Below are 17,703 nucleotides of genomic sequence, written 5' to 3' on the forward strand. Positions count from 1 at the left end.
TCGCCCAACCCTTGGCTGGAAGATCCTGGCAGATCTGGGAGCCAGAGTGTCATCAGGCACTATCCAGTGACTATCCAGTATTTTCATTGCAGAAACACAATAATGATGAATATTATGCTATCTTCAATTTAATGATGGCAGACCAGAGTCAGACTGAAACCTTCCTCTCAAAAACTGCACGTCTGCTTCCCTTGAGGAAAACAGATTATCCATGTGTCACTGATACTGGCATGTTTATGGCACCCTGCAGAGTGTTTCTCATGCTGTTCAGTTAAGTTCACCAGTATGTGCACACAGTAGCATTGCAATACAGTGTTTATTAAGCACTACAATGCTACTGTTAGGTTTCTTTGATTCCTCTTGTGATCAGAATAGTTTGGGCTAAGCAAAATAAATGAAAAAAAGTGTAGGAAACTGTGCACTGGGTAATAAAATTATTGATCTCTATTTGCTGAACATACCACTTCCCTTCAGAGAAATTTGTTTCTCTGAGGAATCAAAAGGAAAATGTGCTCCTTGGTTTTATTTTCTTTGGTATTTCTGCGTTGGCATTTAATTATCCATTTACATGTTATCCATGTACCCTCTCAATAATCTCGTGGTACCAGAAGAGCACTGGGGCTGACACTTCAGGGTTCTCAGGACAAAGACATGTTTTAATTACCCTGTGGGCAAGATCTGTAGTAGCAAAGCCAAAATGGAAAGTAACAGTAAAGGATACTGGCTACCAGTTTAGAAACTCCAGCTTGAGCTTTATGGGTTCTTCTCTTCCGGAGTGTCAGGAGCATCACAAAACTTCCATTTCACAGTTTGCTGGGCACAACAACCAGGCCTTTTCCCCATAAACATTGCCACTGAGTATCTGGGATGTTAATCAACACAGTATATCTTCAGGCACATATGTATTACCCCCTTCTCTCGATTTTCTGAAATCTGTTGATCTTGTTTAAAGACAAATGATGTATCCTGATGCTTGAAGTACACTCTGCACTGTCTGTGTATTCTCTCTTGCCTGGGGCAGGAGGGTGGGGTGCTTTTCTGTGCGTAACCACTGACTGCTGCAGAAAGTTTTAAAATCCTACCCACTTCTGCATCAGCCTAGGGCTGTGTTTTTGCTGGCTGCAATTCACTTCTCTGAAAGATGTTCTGACTTGCTTACAGCCGTGTAAATATACCAAGGGAAGGATTTCATAGACCAGATTCCTGAAGTAAAACCAGTTTACTACATGAAAACCTGTCCTTGGGAGATGGATTCTGCTCTCACAATGGTGCAAATGCCAAGCAACTAAAAGTGAAGTCTCCAGAATGACATCAGCATAAGCTAAACCAAAAGTTTTGGGGTTTTTTTGTTTGTTTGTTTTGTTTGGTTGTTGTTGTTGTTGTTGTTGTTTTCCTTGTCTGCTTTACATCCGTGGCTTGGAATTTTCGAGGTACCTGTCTTGTAAAGAAAAACTGCCTGGATTTATTGTAGCTGAGGGCACAGCAATGGGCCATTACAAAAAATAATGTAAGAGCCAGGCGAGATGGGCGGCGTAGCTCTCCCTGCTGCGTGTGTGAATAACCAAGTGGGTGAGGCACAGTGCTAATGAAAGGGGCCGGCATAGATTGTCTCTTTTTTCTGTGTCTGTGGGATTTTCTCTGACAGAACGAGTCAAAGATTACAGTGTGAAGTCTTATGAGACTGTAGCAGAACGTCAGTGTTCTTGTCTTTGCTGGAGAACTGATTGATGATTATTTTAAGAAAATTCAAGCCTTTTAAATCTAAGCCCTTGCCCAAACTAGTCCCTGGTACAGCTTTTGCCGTCTCTGATGGTCTGAGCATATTTTTGTGTTGAAAGTATTTGAATTGTAGCAGAGCTTGAAGAGTCATTTCGTTTTCTCACATACCTGATATGAGAGTTCACTCTGTGCTGTCTGCACATAACTCTTGGGTTGCTCACATTTATCTGTATTGCTGGAGTTGGTGAAGCTGGAAAAGTGAACGTGGTTTATTTGCAAGTGCAGACAAGCTGGTTTGAGCAGTTACCTATAGTCTGGAGGCCTTGGCAGGACCCAGTGGGTTAAACTGGTGTCGCTAACAAGTCATCCTGTGAGCATGTAAGCAGAGATGGAGACTTCTTCTTCTGAACTTCTGGGGTTTCCCTGTTGCTCTGAGTGCAGACATGAGTGAGTAGTGTCTGTCATCACCTCAGCAGCACCACTGGGTATTTTTTCGTTTTAGAACAAATAACCATTCTTCTGAGCACACCCTACCAAACTGCAGCATCAGCAGGTAGGGTTTAAATACACACTTCCTCCCTGGAAATTAATTAGGTCATTTACCTGAGGCTAGAGAAAGCCTTTTAAAGTAAAATTTTAGAAGTCTTTTCCTAAGGATGAAATATTAAAGTGTTCATGGCAGTTTTCCATCTCTTATGCTGCTGAGAATAAAGTAACATTTGGAGGGCTGAGATTTCAATGTGGCACTGTTGTCAGGCACTACCACCACCTTATGTTGCAAATCAGGCTTACAAGTGAGTGAGAGCTGGCTTAAAGCTCTCTCCTGGTTTCCACACAGTTAATAACCACTGTGCCATTTCAAGTGTGCATGATTGTTGTGAGATGGGGGAGATGTCTGTGGAATATTTGTGCAAACCAAGTCACATGTCTAAGAACAGCTGCCTCAGAATTGTGAAGCTGACAATTCACCAAAATTTGTGAACAGATATGAAACTGTCATTCTTAATGTAAAGATTGAGGCAAATTCTTAAAATTCAAAAGATTTAGGATGCTCAAAAACAATGGGAACTCAATAAATACTCATATCACCCCTCCTCCCAAAATACTCAGCTAAAGAGAAGACAACATAATTGTCTTCAGTGCCATTTCCTTTAGCAAGTAAAATGGGCAGTGAAGCTTCTTTGACTTCTCCCTTTTTCTTGAGTGAAATATACTGTTTATGCTAGTTATGGCTCATTAAAAAATAGTTTTTTCAGTGTTTATGACCTGTATTGCTTTTGTTCCAATTATTTCCAAAGCAATTTCAGTGCAAATTTTCTACTCATATTCCTGTCTGAAATAACTGCATTTTGAGTCTCTTTCTTTACACAGACATACAGAAAGCTTTACTGATGAGTGTGTAATATTTTCTTAAAACCTCTGTGGGTTCAGGTAATTACTGTTATATTATTTTTACTATTGTTGTGTTGTCTTCCTGCAGAAGGGAAGCTTAGCCCTTGTGACATTTGAAGTCATTGAGAAAGTTCCTGCTGAACTGAAGGAAGCAGAACTCTGCTGTCCTGATGGAACTTTAGTGGAAGTGTGGCATATGGAGTCAGCTAATGGTATTATTTCATGTGGTGCTGAGGATGCTGGAATTGCAGCTGCCTGCATTAGTGTGAGTGTTTCTCACTGTGTAGGAAAGCCACCAGTCTCCCTCTCAACACATTAAGGCAACCGTGTTTTGGGTGAAGAATATTTGTCTTGAGTGAAGGGTAGGAACACTGAACTGATGCTGAGTGAACCAGGCTAGTGAATGCCACCTGCTTTAACTGATGGGTTTTCCCTCAGTAACCCAGGTAACTTCAACTGTGTGTCCTGGCTGCAGTGACCTCCACCACACACATCAACAGACACTGAGCCAGCTCTGTTTGTCATCAACCTCTTTGGTGACAGCCATGCCATACCATATTACATGACACTCCTGAAAAGAGAAATCTTGCAGTTCATTCACAGCTGAGTTATGCTGGGTTTGATGCTTTAAAGTTTAGTGCATTTTTTCCTTGAGTTAATTACAAGAATTTCATGGGTAACATGCCAGAATAAACTATTTCATCACTGTTAAATGTGTGGTGGTACCTCAATACATGGGTATGCACTGACAAGTTTTCTCTTGAAAGGCTCCTCAGAATTTAGATCAGCAGATACATCACTCTTAAATTTTATGTGGTGTATATACCCTGCCTGTTCTTGAGACTGAAACTGGGCATGGACAGTCTTAAAACTGTCCACATGATGTCTGGATAGGAAATCTTATGTGGGATTCATTTTTCCCGGATCAGCAGTGCACATATATTGTTGTGTACACTACTTAAACTTGTGGGTGCAAAGGTTAATCACAGATATCATCTACTCCCTACAGTTTGCTGTTTGGTGACATGTTTCTTTTCCATCTCAGTGAGGTAAACATGGGTACATCTTTCAGGCAAGAAGTACAAATATATCTCAAAAGCCAACACTGAGAGAGCAAGCTTATGCTGGCAGAGTCCCTGCATAGCACTGCCAGAAAAACTGCAAATGAAGAAATTCCCCTTTCTGCTCAGTGCTGCAGTCAGAGCTCCATTAGCTCTGCCAGTCTCATTATTCCAGATTTTTCACAGTCAAACCTGCAGTTTGATTTTGACACCAGACAACCAGTCTGAGGTACAGCCCTCTGAAGAGTCCACCAGGCAGTGGAGAGGCTGAAAGAACCTCAGGAAGCTAAATATTAAGTTTTCTTTTTATTATAAATTCTAGTCCACCAAAGATTGATTGCCAAGCCTCAGGAGCTGAAGTCATTAAGTGATGCAGTTTTAAGACTTGTGTGTGTTACCAGGAGAATGGGAGCAATTCTACTGAGAAAAACAAAACAGGAAAGATGTGGCTTGTATATATTCCTTACAAAGAAGGATTTACTTTTCTAAGTAAACCTGTGTGTGAGAACCATCCCCACAGATGTGATGGAGAAGTTGCAATGATTTACCATCCAAATGTGGAGGATCAAACCTCACACCCTGAGGTTATCCTGACAAACTCTGTTGCAGCTGTTAATTATTGCTGCATTTATTTTTTAAACAGTAAAACCACATGAGCCAATTTAATTTTTAGCTTAGCTGATTTCATGGGAATTGATGATTTTATATCAACAACTAATTTCATGTAATTAGTTTGTAAGAATTTTGTTCATCTGCATAATTTGGGTAGAAGAAAGGTAAGTGAAATAAGATTGAATGCTCAAGTGGTTTTTTTTGTTGGAAGCAGCTATGCAGGAGATGCAGCCTTCTTCAGTGCTTTGGTTTGTTAAAGCCATTACTAGAATTAATGCAGCTGTACTCCAAGATTCCCTTTACATTTATGTCCCACAGTCACATTCAGACTGATGCTGTAGGTAATTAAACTGTGACTTCATCAGATCAAGTGGAGGAATCCTAAGGGGTGGTTACCAGATCAGGAAGGTTTTCATTAAAAGATGGGTGTGTGTTCAGAGCATCTTTGGGATATATTCCACAAAGGAATGTTGGGTGTGTTTTCCCACTGATTTTAAAAAATGCAGATCCTGAGTGAAATATTAAAAAATGCATTGAAGGAACACTCTTACATTCTTCCTTATTCTTTAAAATACCATTTGCTTTTGTTCCTGACAGTTCTTAAATACCTTACACAGACATATTCTATGAATATTGCACATTCACACGATGCACAGCAAACAATTGTCTTTTATTGGGTCACAACTTGCTTATTGCTAAGTTGTTTATGTGTTGGGAACTGTACATTTTTTATCGTACACTTGACTTTTTGCCTCTAGATGCTGGTCTAGAAGTTTTTACTAGTTTGTTATTGTTTCATTGTGCAAACACTATGCATTAGTTTTAAGAAAAGCTAAAGGATTCCACTGACACTGCAAATAGCTACAGTAAAGCAAACAGAACAGAAGTAGAAGCATTCTAACAGCCCCTTTGAGACCAGCCCACCCGTGGTTCACTGCCCTCCCACCTGTGAGCTGATTGCTCTGGACTCTGGCAGTTGCTTAGTCTGTGTTTCCATTCTGTCTTATTCCCACTTGGTCCCTGTCTGCCTAAGTTTTCATTATAATATTTTATGCACATGTATTGGCTTGTTGATTTCTTTATGTTTTGCTTGATTGCATACACTTGGCATGTGTCAGCTGCCACAGATGCTGTTCTGTCTGCTACATTTTGGGTACTCAGAGGGGATTGAACTCATCATGGATGAGGATGGGGGTATATGTGTGTGTATTAATGTCTCACTGTGCATTAGGTATTGGGCATGGCTGTTTACTGGCAAATTAATTTGCTTCCAGACATGTTAAGAACACCAGTTTCCAATACACATTGTTCATGCCTGCATTCTTAAGGAAGTACCTTATGAAACTATAAGTTGAACACTGCCTGCTTATCAGGTAGATAAGGTTCACAATAGTTTGGCACTGGTTGTCCTTCATTAGCAAAATAGAGTAGTTTTTACCTGCAGTTACAATTTTAAAGACGTTTGCAAAACTGCCAGATTTATCATCGAAACAGTAATTAACTGAAATGTCATGCAATTAAACCAGACCAGCATGTGTTTAACAGCCTTGGGCAACACTAGAAATGAAGTCCCCAGCTCAGCACAGTACTTAAATATGTGTGTAGCTTTAAGCACGTAGATACTCCCTGTGAAGGTTGGAGGTAGTGCCCACTGGTTGGAGGTCCAGGAAACTCAATGTCTGAGGAAAGCTGCAGAAGCAGGAAAAGCTTTGTTTGCTGTTGAAAACCCTCATGGCAAATGTGGCAACGGCATTCAAATACACAGAAGGTGACTGCAAGAAAGGACATGAGTTACACTGAAAAGGGAAGATAGGAACTGATTGTCAGTTCAACATACTTGTTTGGAACTTCAAGACATTTGAAGTTCCTAGCAGCAAGTATGGGAATTATGGAGCAGATCACATCAGGAGGCTCTGAAACCTCATAGAAAGCTGAAGAATAATTAACGTGGAGGTAGGCGTTGGACAGAGAGATGGACAAGAAAGCTAACTGAAGGCCTTTTCAGCCTTAATTTCCATAGTTGTGTGATTTTATTTGCTTCAAAATGACCAATGTACATCAAAGTAAATGTATAAGACTCTCGCAGTGTTCTTTATAGGCTTAGACAAATGCTGTTCTGACAGAAGTGGGTGCAGTGGATCAGTGCTTTCATTTGGCCTCATCTTTCAAAATGAAATGGATTCAGTGAACTCAGTGTACTGAACTTCAAAAAATACAAACACTTGTTAGTGAGGGTACTTCGGATCATCACCTATACTGTGTCTTATCCATTAGTTTTATATTGCCATTGTGCCTAAGAGAACGATTTCTTAGTAAGAATTTTAATATTTGGGGAGGAGGTGTAAATATTTTGCTCTGAACACTTTAATTTATGCTGAAAACTAAAAACATCTTTAGGTGTTGTAGTTACAAAGCCTTCAGCTGACAACTTTAATCATGGATATTACTAAAGTAGAATCCAAAAAGCACCTTTGCAGGCACTGGATAAGGAAGGCAGCCACCATACCATGTATCTGGCAACCCTGTGATAAAAATAAAAATACCCAAAGAGCTCCTTGCCAGCAGGAACATCTGAAATACACAACATATGGAGTGAGGATGAGCCCAGAATGCCTTGATTTTAATAAGAGAAAGCTGTGTGTTATCACAGGTCTCACAAGACAAACTTCTGATGGAAGCAAATTAATGAGAATCTGAATGGCTGTGAAATTAAAAGTTTGAGTTACAACTAAGTTTCCAGCCAGTCATCTTGCTGAGAAGAAGTGACAAACAACAGACCTGGCTTTTGGAAAAGGCAATACTTTTGTGCTTTGGATAAGAAACAGGATTTTTCAAGCAGAGACATGAAAATAGAGATGGGCACAGTCAAAAGGTTCAGAGCCAAGTCAGAAAAGCTGCCAGAAACTGGAAGCAGAGACAACTTAAATAGCTTGGATCCAAGTTTTGAGTGTTCACTTGAAAATGTTTTCCTTGGAACTACTTAGAAAAAATAATGTGCTCGTCTGAAGTCAGTGATCAAGTCCTGAAAAGGAAAGCTTCCTTTTTCATCAGGGTTCTGCCCTTCCAGCTGAGCAGCTGGATCACAGTGTACTTGCCATCATGCCATCTTTCCTCCTTTTACTTTTGATTTTAAATACCTTCTTGGTACTGGAGAAAAGATGGTTTGTAAAATGAGATCCTCTTACAGGTGACATTGTATGAAGGAGTGATTGAATCACTGCTGTCCCTGACTGGGGAGAGCAGGGTGTAAAAGAGTCACTTTGAGCTTGACAACCAGGTTATGTAGAGGCTTTCCCAGTAAAGCCAGCTACTGCTCATTATACTTCTCTGACTGTAGTTGTTTATATCTTTGTTGTTTTGCTCACTGCAACGGAAATTGTAATACTTGTGTTTAGCAAAAATAGTGAGCTATTCCCAAAAAACCTCCTTGTGCGAGGCAGTGTGACCCTCAGCCAGCTTGGGATCATCAAGAGAAATGAGTGAAAGAAGTCAGCAGGGAAAATGAAGAAGTGTTCCTGCCTAACTCCACAGAAATGAGTCTTGTTGGAAAGAGAAAACATCTCCATCAGCTCTAGCGTATCGGAGAGCTGGTCCTACAGCTGTCACCTTAACATTGTCATTTTAATCATAGAGTGACAGCTCAATTAAATGAATTGTGATAGTTGCAGCAACTTAGGATTGTCTCAGTTCTAACTACGTGAGCTAACTCTAAGACTGCTATGCACGAAACAGCTGCATGATTTCTATAAAAATAATATTAGTTCTTATTATTGTTATGTTATTATTGCTGCTCTTTGTACTACTACACCAGCAGTCATGAGTAAGAAATTCCAGAAACTGCATGGTCAAGAGTATAAGGCTTTGAGGTGACTTAATTATGGCATTCCAATACCTGAAGGGAACTCATAAGAGAGTTGGAGAGGGACTTTTCGCAAGTGCAGGTGGTGACAGGACAAGAGCTGAACGGCATCAAACTGAAAGAGGGCAGGCTTAGGTCAGATGTTAGGAAGAAATTCTTTACTGTGAGGGTGATGAAGCACTGGCACAAGTTGCCCAGAGAAGTTGTGGATGGCCCATCCCTGGAAGTGTTCAAGGCCAGGTTGGATGGGTTCTGAGCAACCTGGTCTAGTGGGAGGGGATAGAACTAGTTGGTCTTAACAGTGTCTTCCAACCCAAACCATTCTATGATCCTAGGATTCTACCTCTGTTCTTACAAGGCAGAAATAAATAATATGAAGAGGCTTACACTCATCTGTTCTCGTCTCTTCTGGGTCACAAATCTTCTCTTTGTTTATTCTTGAGCACACTGTTTTGGGTTGGAATTAGCATATCACTTGTGATTTGTATGGCAAAGGTGTGTCTGGCTGGAGATTTGCTTGCAGAAGCATTATCTCTAATGAAAAGTGAGAAACTTGGAGAGTTTCCCATTCTGAGGGAATGGGAGCATAAATAAAATAACCATGAATGGTGCTGAAAACTGCTTTAAACCCACATAAGAAGAAAGCTGCAAACTAAAAGATGTCCTAGATTAAAGAACAGTGAGAGATTATAAAAAAAAAAGATTGAAAAACACTTGTTAATGAGCTGTAAGCCATGACTTTTTTTTCTGTAATATTGCTCAAATATTTATTCTTCTTCTAACTATTGATAAATGGTGTGTCTCTAACTGCATTGTGACTCCAGCCACAGCTTCCAGCTTTTACAAATGTCTGTTCTTCACTGACTCAGAGTCAAGGCAAAAAAGAAAGTGTGAGGTCTGGCTTATTTTAACCCTTGTATCTGTTTTCTTCCAGATGGTTTCTGAAGAGAAGTATTGAGTCTGTATTGAGTCTGTGTTGTGACTGTTCTCTGTTGATATGTTCTGTTTCTGCAGGAACATTTGTACGGTCAGGAATTCTGTGCCAGGGTGATGGATGTAGATGAGAAACTTGATCGAGGTTGTTGAAGGGCTGTGTGTCAAAATAGAAGAAAGTCCACAAATGCTATAATTTTAACATAACAAGATACAGGTGAAAGACAATGTGAAAGAGATAAAGAATTACTATTTTAAAAATCCATATTTAACAGCAGAATTTGAGAAAGATAGGCCTTGCACCTTTTAGCCAAGATCATAAAAATAAATCCCAGTGTAGGGGAAAAAAAAAGATTCCAGTTTCAGTCTGTGACAACTTCCTCATGAGCAGAGCAAAGATTTATGTTATCTCCAGAATAACCATCAGGGAGCCGGCAGCACACTGTAGACACTTTACTCTCTCCAAATTTTTCAATGACCAGTTGAAAAAAGAAAGACCATTGTGCCTTCTGCAAACATCATAAAACGGAGTCTTTTTGTAAACAACCAATTGACCCTAAAAGTGAAGACACCTATAAACTTCCCTGTGGAAAATACAGGCACAGTTGAAGTATTAAATTTGAAAAATTCACACAACTCTATTTCAATGTGAATTGAAATAACCGCTTCTCTCCTGTGACTACAAAACCTAGGAATTACCCAAAACCACTTGCGAAAAAGAGAAGATAAGAAAACTTGTGAAAGAGGTAGAAAGAGGACTGTTAATATCTCTGTTTTGAGGAGAATGCTGAGGAATTCTTGAAGACTGGAAGAGGTAGAAGAGTGTTGGAAAAATAATTTTGATTAAGGTAGTAGAATGTTTCCACAGAAAAGACAACTGAGGGAGAGCTACTGTCTCAATGATATCGCCTCATTGTTTATTTCAGTAATTTTTGCAGTGTGAACAAGAAGGGTCTCCAAGCTCAGTACTGACAACACGTCGGAAGCTTCAGCTGCCACGTGAGGTGTGTTCTGGAGAGCAATTTTACCAAGTCTCATGTCCCATCTTGTGCTTGCAGTCCTGCAGGAGATCAGCAGTCTTCTAGTCATGTGTATCGGATAATAATATTTTATGCCTCTGGAATGTATCCTCTAATAAAGGAGTGCCATTTAAATTGGGGCTTTGCAAGCCCGCACATGGCAGCTTGAGCCTGTGTGCCCCAGGAAAAGCAGGTGCAGCATGATAGCAGCCAAGAAGGATCCTTTCTTAGGACCAGTTCAGCAAATAAATAGCAGTAGAAACAGGAATAAAAACAGTTTCACACACCTTCTTGCCACAAGCAGTTATAACAAGTGCTATGTCACCTTCGGAACCAAAATAAGACCCAGATTGCTCTTTTATTGTGTGTTATTAATGCAACAGGAACAAGCTCAATCCAGTTTTATGCTAATGGAAACCAGTCGCTTGATTTAAAACTCTTTTGCAATACTCAGATTGGAAATTGATTTATGGTTGTGAAGAACCCAGAAGAACAAAAAGCTGGTGTGAGCTGAAATGCCCATCCCTAATTATAACACCAGTCTGTACCGTGATAAATTCCAATCCATGATAAATCCATAATGATCAGTGGCAATAAAGAGGACTTACAGCAGAGCATGTTCCCTTAGAGGGAACACCGTCGTAGCCCAGCAGGGGCTTTTCATTCTGTTGTTTACATTGGCAGTGAAAAGTGGGCACCACCCTGAAATGCTTGAGAACCTAATCACAGAAAGTACCTTCCCTAGCAAAGAAGAGAGGATGATGTTGACAGAGACCATCTCTGAACAGAAATCTTGTAGAACTCTGCAGCCTTCTATTCGAAGTCCGATTCAGGAAATTTGTGGAATGGCCTCAGTCTTATTTTTCATGAGGGATAGCCAGAACTTCCCAGGCTACACAGAGGACATCTGTTCTAACATGTTTATACAAACCCCCTTCTTTTTCTCCCTCAGAAACTTTACACCTAAGCTTGACAATTCCCTCAAAAATCTCGTTATTTTAAAGGAAGCTTTTTCTCAAAGCCCCTTCAGCCCAGGAGAGACTGTCTAATCACAGGGTTGGAGAGAACAGTGTGAAAAATCACAGGTCTAAATCACTGTACAGTGAGCATACATGTTTGCATGTTCCAAGTGACTATATTCACCACTGGGATGACCTCCTCTCGTTTCTCCACCAAAAAAATCAATGTTTTGATTTCATTTTGTTGTAGGTCTCAGACTAAGGTTGCAGTTCAACTGTCCCTGCAGCAACAGGCCTAGGGCTTTCTTCACTTATCCCCAGCAGTGATCCCAAGTGCTTAGCCAGGTTCTTTGGACTGGGTATGAGCTGTGGGCTTTAAGCACAATCATATGTTTAATTTCATTCTCAGTGCTCAGGTACTTCCAGGAGATATTCTTGTTCTATGCACAAACTCTCCTGAGTGATACAGTTCAGTGGCCCTTCTATTCCTAAAGATTCCTGGATTGTGAAATAATCCTTGATCCAAAAATGACACTTGGAAACTTAGTCGGTAAAAGGACCTGCAGGGCAGGAATGTGTAGGGCTGGAAAAGGGGAAAGCAAAAGAAAACTGCTTTTGGGGACCCTGCAGGCACTGTCCCCTGCACTTGCCTTCCTGCTAATGAAAATCTGTCTCTCGGTATAGGAGGCGAGTTGCTACAAACTAGCTGAACCTGCCAGAGATTTTTCATCAGGGTTTTTTTGCCAATATGTGCTTTGAATTTTCTGTCAAGATTGCAAACAGAAATCATGTTTATTTGCCAACACCCATAATTTTCTGAAGCAGATCTTCAAGATAAGCAGAGCTTCTGTCCAGCTTTTGTTTCCAGCTTTGGTCCTGTGTTTTTGCAGTGCAGTTTGCACTGCAGTTCTCCCTGTATTGCTTTTTGAAGGCTTTGGACTGGCACAGGTAGAAGTGGTAGAATTGTTTGTTTGAAATACTAATTGCTTGAAATTTCAGGCATGGATATGCTGGTGAGCTGTTCACAAATCATACCTTATTTTCTTTGGAGCTGCCAGAAAGACTATTTTTAAGTGTTTTGTTTGGGGTTTTTTTTGGTGGGTTTGTTTTTTTGTTTTGTTTTGGTTTTTTTTTTCCCCATGGTGCCAGTTTTTTTTGTAAACAGCTTGCTTTGACTTTTCTCCACTATGTGTATTGGCAGCACCACAGCCAGGTCATCTGGCACTGGTTGTGTCCCTTTGCTGTCTGCCTGAAGCATTTGATACGTGAGGTTAGCACACATAGCTTTTGTCTGAAAGGCACTGGTGCTAAAACTGTTTTAAGGGTTCAGAGGTAGACTTTTAAACAGGCAGGAGCTCTCTAAAAGCCAGGGGACAGGACAGTACTTGATTCTGTGCATGCAATTTGCGTAACTATGGTAAGTAAAATAGTCAAGGAGTGGTTCCCTTTGACCAAGCAGATTGGGCAGTGGGCTCATTGGGGATAACTACCAGCATCAAACAAGAGCCTCAGTCCAGCTCATAGTTGTGCTTCCACGTGCAGCATGCATTACAGGCAACTCTGACCTAGAGGACAAAGTGAAAGGGATTATTCATCATGCCAGCACTGCGAAGCAGAACACTCTTATGGATGCAAATTACTTCACTTAAACTTGCAGTGAAACCCCTCAGTGTGGCAGTGATCAGGCTCATCTGCTTCACAGCCCTGTTCCATGGCAGATGCTGTGGTGTGCTGGACAGCTGGGGTAGCTCCCTAATTTCTATGGGGACAGTGGGATGGGGTGTGGAGGGAGGGCAAGGGAGAGATGACAGCAGGTCACCTTTGCACACAGATCTGTTTACATCAAAGCCTTGATGCCATTAGAGGTAAGTTTGACATGGGTGATGACTCCTGGCTCTGCCAGCCAACTCCTGCTGTGCAGCCTGACCTGTACTGAGATGTAAAATGTGCCCAAGCACTGATGTGCATAAAAAGCAGCATGGGGGACAAGGAGGCCTTTAAGAGGTGACAGGTGTGTTTTGTTTGGATCTGTCTGTCACCAAAACTTACATTATCAGGAGCGGTCCCAGACACACAAGACAATGTACATGTCCATGCCCAGTCCTTGGACTGGCCTGCTTGCTAGGAAGTATTGGGGAGTTGTATTGCAGAGCACCATGGCAGCACCAGGGCCCTGGTGTCTGTACAGACTTGTCTGTGAGCAGAGGTACAGCTGCTGAAAAGACCCACTCCTCCTGTCTACATGGTGATAATAAGAGCAGCAAGCCCAAGTCTTCAGCCACTTCTCCCAGTTGCTGTGCCCCAGCAGAACAGTCCAGTCCCACTTCTCTGGGCTAGTACAATTCAGTTTGTCTTACACTGTTTAGAAACTGTGTTTTATAATACTCCATAGTATGAAGGTATAACTTTGTTATAAATATTGTTATTTATTGTTTGCACTGAGAAGCTATGCGGAATGCTATATAAAGCCTGAAGAAGAGAGGAAAGACAGTCCTTAGCTGTACAATCTTTGTATTAATGAGTACAAACAGCCAAGACTTTTGATCACTGAAGTATCCTGGGGCCTGAGAGATAGAGTTAGCAATTTTTTTTTTTGCATCCTGACATTACTCACCTCACTGCACCCCAGAAAAGATGATCAATTCCCATCAAGGCTTTTATTCATGCCCGAGGTTACTCACGGTGAGTTTCCCAAGTGATGTGCAAAGCATGGACTCAGGGCATTGAGTCAAGGCGTGACTCAGGAGGCTCTGGTTGGTTCAGTGGCTGCCTGGCTGCCTTGTGTAAAACCAAGGCATGGAGGGAGCTACAGTTGCTATACAGAAAGAGGTGTGGCTTCTTCTTCCTTGTGCAAATCATCCTTGTGTGGGCCTGCACTATTCCAATCAGCTTCTTGACTGATTCACGAGTTGTGTAATTTATGTGCCAATCAAGACAGAATTATCAGGCTAATGTGCACCTTATTTGTAGCTCCACAGCTTCCTTTGAAGGCGACAAGTTATCATAACTTGTCTGCTTCTAAACCATGAACACACCTTAAGTTTTTAGAGAATCGCCACGACAAAACGAGCTGGTTCAGCTTTGAGAACCTTAATATTTGGACCCCCCTTACAGAGTAAGAGGTGATTCAGATGTGCTGTAGCACAGCCCACCACCAGGAGCAGTGAATGTGCAGAGTAGAGTTCTGCCTCATCTTCTCAACATTTTCAGTGCCAGCATCAGGTGCTGTAAACTCTTGGAGCATCTTTCACCAGGAAAATGGTGCTGTCTTCAACTGTGATTTGATGTCTCTCACTGCCAGACTGAGGCGTCAACTGAAAGCTCAGTGTCTCTGCAGCTTCTTCTTGTTCTGGGAGCAGGAAAAGCAGCAAACTCTGCATCTGGTAGAACATTCCCAGGTACACCCAACAGGAGCATGTCTCTATGTCAGCAGACTTCTATGGCTTCTACAAGCAAAACTGAGCAGGACAGATGGGAGATGAGATGATGGTGATTGTTACTCCAGGAGGAGCTCACAGTGCCTCCCCTGCTCTAACCACCAGTCCACACAGCACTGTTAGTCCAGGAGTGGCAGCTGATGACCTGAAGCTGGGTCTGCTGCAATTCTTTGCACTCTGCCACTGGACACCTGACTTACAGTGACTCTGAGTATCTGAGGCAATCACTGACTTCAGTGAAAGGTGAAGCAGCTCAGGACCTCTCTAAATTATGTCCTTGATGTTGACGCTTGCCCAGCAGGGACCTGAGTGAACTAATCAGCGTGTTTCAGCAGGCAGCACTCTCAACTCCATCTTGTCTTACCTGTCCCTGTTAAATGTGAAGTCAGTTCTCAGGAGGCTCTCAAGAGGTGATTTATTTTCAGTTTCCTTTTAAATCACCTTCATGTAATACCCTACCTCCACCTTCTTTAACTTTTCAGTGAGAAACTGGCAAAATGTCTTATGAAGAGATGCTCCTTGAGCACTTTGTTCTTAATAAACATTAAACCAGGATCTTTGTCCCAACATTGCAGGGATTAAAATCCTGTAATTTTCTTATTTTATCAAAATTGTGATGGCTTAATTGTGTTTATCCATAAAGAAAACTGGTAGACAGAGGCAAAGGAAGGTGGAAATTTCTCCAGTCCTGAGAGCTTTGTCTGAAAATGTCAGGTCCTGTCACTTGCTCCAGTGAAGTCTGTGCCACTCCAGTCAGTCTCCCTCATACTGGTAGATTTTACAGAGCAAGAATAGCCTAGTGCATTCAGTGCTGTTTTTCCTTGAACAACTTGTGTGTCTGAAGCACACACTGGATTGTGCTGAAAGTGAATGTAAAATAAGATGAATGAAGTGCAAGTTTTAGGTGCAGTTTATGACAAGAGGGATGGTTTTGTGTCATGTTCAAAGAGCATAAAGTTCAGAAGGCTAAAGCCACTTTTATCCTTTTGGTCAAGGCTTAAAGCCAAGTGCAGTTTGACCAGGTCTGAGGCTGAGTTCTACACCTCTTAATGACTTAATTACCACATGCAGCTTGTTTAGACAATTAATGTTCTTTGATTAGTGTTCCAAAAGCAGAGTAGTAGGTTCTTCCTGCAGACAGGGAAGAAATTATGCTGCATAAATATTTGTCTAAAGATAAATATGAATAACAAGGTCTGGAATTTAGGAGATGCATTGTTCAGTTCTGAAGAGGTCCTGATCACCATCAAAAACACAGGGCATAGACTTTGGAGTGGAGTGCAGTGCTGTAGAGCAGCAGAATAGGAAACCTGTCAAAATCTGTGTAGGGTGAGAAAAGCCAAGGTGAATTCTGATTCTTACAAAGAAGCACGGGGCACTGAATGGCACTGTTATGTTCAGCAGGAGGAAAAATGTTTACACGAGGTATAGTTAAACTATAAAAACCTTTGCTGTAGGGCACTGTACATATAAAATGTACAGATTCAAAAACTAATTAGACAAACTAATGGAAAACCATCTGTCAAAAGATGACTACAGTGCTGTCGCTTTTGACTCTGTACACCAGGAAAATATGTGCATGTGCATGTCCTGTTTAGCTGGTGTTCCCAACACTGGTTCAGTGAGCTGTGGTAAGAAAGCAGAGTCCTAAGCTGGATGGAGGTTTGCTCTAACCCACCATGGCTGCCCTTCTGCTTTAGTTCCTATGCAGTGAGAAGTTTGCAGGTAGAATACATGGAAGAAATTTTGTTTCTTACTTTATTTGGTGTATTTTTATTTATTAACATTGCTGTCTTCTGAATAGAGATCAATATCTGTGGAGTTGGCAAAACACTTCAGGTCACTGACTTGTGTTGTTTTCAACCAGTTTGTAGTAGCTGTAGTAGTTCAGCCTGTTGTATTTGCAAGCAGCAGAATATGTTTACCTTGCAGACAGCTTTGCAGTGGCATAAGCAAGTGCTATGTAATTTGCTGCAAAAAAAAAATCCCAAACAGGTCTGAGATCATGTGTCAGAAAGTACTGCTAGACATGTTCACGTTCCCTGACATAAGACATTATACCTTTGTCTGTCTAATAATTAACTGTTAACTCAATAGTTAAGCTACCTGAGCGAATAGCAAGGAGCATTTTTACTTTCAATAAAGTTTGATTCCTGGAGGCAGATCTTTTTTTTCAGTGAGTGTCAGATAATTTGAAGGGTAGGGTGAGGCAGGAAACCACGACACGCCTTTGTTGGGACTTGTATAAGAGCACAGGATAGAAAAGCAAAAGAAGGGCGAGAATAAAACAGGAGGAATTAAGAAGAGGTGAACATTTTTGGATGATCACTCAGATTCCACACACCTTTGGAAGGACATGATATAAAGTGTAGGTGGCAAATTTTTGGTAGAAGGGAAGCAGTTGAGGAGGAAAAAAGATTTTCATTTCAGTAACCAAAGCACTCCAGGTAAGTTACATTACTAAAAAAAAGCAGAAAAAGGTATCCTTTATTTTATATCTTCTGGATTCCTTTAAGAACAAGGTTGACTTTTCAGGCAGGATAAAGGACGTGTTACATTTTTCTGTGGGGAATACAATATAAAAACAAGTTTGCTTAAGGGCTGGATAGTTTGGGGTTTCTCTTTGTCAGTGAGTACTACTCTTTTGAAGTGAGTATCCAGTGAAAGGAGTTTACCTGCCGGGAGGAACGAAATGTGAAGCCAAGTTATGGG

The 17,703-nt window shown here is 41.2% G+C and overlaps 1 protein-coding gene across 1 annotated transcript in view; it reads left to right on the forward strand.

The window, feature by feature from the left end:
* The first annotated feature begins 17,236 nt into the window (after positions 1–17,236).
* The window catches only part of COL17A1 (collagen type XVII alpha 1 chain), a 44,573-nt gene continuing 44,106 nt past the window's right edge, over positions 17,237–17,703 (forward strand). Inside the window, exon 1 of the mRNA XM_066190969.1 lies at positions 17,237–17,438. The gene's annotated coding sequence lies outside the window, so the exon portion shown is untranslated. The remainder of the gene's footprint in view (positions 17,439–17,703) is intronic.

This window comes from Chamaea fasciata, unplaced genomic scaffold, assembly GCF_029207755.1.
Source record: "Chamaea fasciata isolate MVZ Bird 193981 ecotype frontalis unplaced genomic scaffold, bChaFas1.0.hap1 SCAF_9, whole genome shotgun sequence".
Taxonomy (NCBI): Eukaryota; Metazoa; Chordata; class Aves; order Passeriformes; family Sylviidae; genus Chamaea; species Chamaea fasciata.